This window comes from Schistocerca nitens, chromosome 3, assembly GCF_023898315.1.
Source record: "Schistocerca nitens isolate TAMUIC-IGC-003100 chromosome 3, iqSchNite1.1, whole genome shotgun sequence".
NCBI classification, from domain to species: domain Eukaryota; kingdom Metazoa; phylum Arthropoda; class Insecta; order Orthoptera; family Acrididae; genus Schistocerca; species Schistocerca nitens.
The window spans coordinates 460,559,809-460,561,271 of NC_064616.1; positions in this window are offsets into that span (position 1 = coordinate 460,559,809).

Consider the following 1,463-nt stretch of genomic DNA (forward strand, 5'->3'; position numbering starts at 1 on the left):
GTGTACCAGGCTTACTGCTATATTTCAGTCCTTTGTCCTCCTGAATATATGGGTCATGGAAACGATTCTCTGCCCATATTCCAGTCCCTATCCATGTAGATGACGGCTTTTACATTGCCTAATTGAGACCATGTGATGCAGATGTTTGGAAGTACCTGGCATCTGCACTAAACAATGTTACATTGTAACTATAACTAAGTCTGAATCTGAAAGCTGGGACATCAGTGACGTACACTGAAAACAGGTTTAGTACTAACGCCAACGACAGCCGAAAAAGAACAGGATTGATCACATTGGTGGAGAATGCTGCTATTTGTACAAACACAGAACATTCCAGAAATTACAAACATAAGAAATTTCAAAAGCCTTCAGACACGCAGATACTAAGTAACTAGTAACTGCTGAGGATTGAATGTGAACTGACGACCTGCAGTATGTCAGCTAACGACACTAAATGCTACATTCCACACTGCATTGCTCATGGCAATATTTTAAACCAACATTATGTTGAAACAGTGGAAAAAGTTAGATATAGTGAGAATTAGTGAAGTTCGATGGCACGAGGAGCAAGACTTTTGGTCAGGTGAATACAGGGATATAAATACAAAGTCAAATAGGGGTAATGCAGGAGTAGGTTTAATAATGAATAAAAAGATAGGAGTTTGGGTAAGCTACCACAAACAGCATAGTGAATGCATTATTGTGGCCAAGATAGACACCAAGCCCACGCCTACTACAGTAGTACAAGTTTATATGCCAACTAGCTCTGCAGATGACGAATAAATTGATGAACTGTATGATGAGATAAAAGAAATTATTCAGATAGTGAAGGGAGAGGAAGATTTAATAGTCTTGGGTAACTGAAATTCGAGAGTAGCAAAAGGGAGAGAAGGAAACATAGTAGGTGAATATGGATTGGGGCTAAGAAATGAAAGAGGAAGCCACCTGGTAGAATTTTGCGCAGAGCATAACTTAATCATAGCTAACACTTGGTTCAAGAATCATGAAAGAAGGTTGTATACATGAAAAAACCCTGGAGATACTAGAAGATATCAGACAGATTATATAATGGTAAGACCGAGATTTAGGAACCAAGTTTTAAATTGTAAGACACTTCCAGGGGCAGATGTGGACTCTGGCCACAGTCTATTGGTTATGAACTGTAGATTAAAACTGAAGAAACTGCGAAAAGGTGGGAATTTAAGGAGATGGGACCTGGATAAACTGAATAAACCAGAGGTTGTAGAGAGTTTCAGTGAGAGCGTAAGGGAACAATTGACAGGAATGGGGGAAAGAAATACAGTAGAAGAAGAATGGGTTTGAGCGATGAAATGGTGAAGGCAGCAGAGGATCAAATAGGTAAAAAGACGAGGGCTAGTAGAAACCATTGGATAACAGAAGAAATATTGAATTTAATTGATGAAAGGAGAAAATATAAAAATGTAGTAAATGAAGCAGGCAAA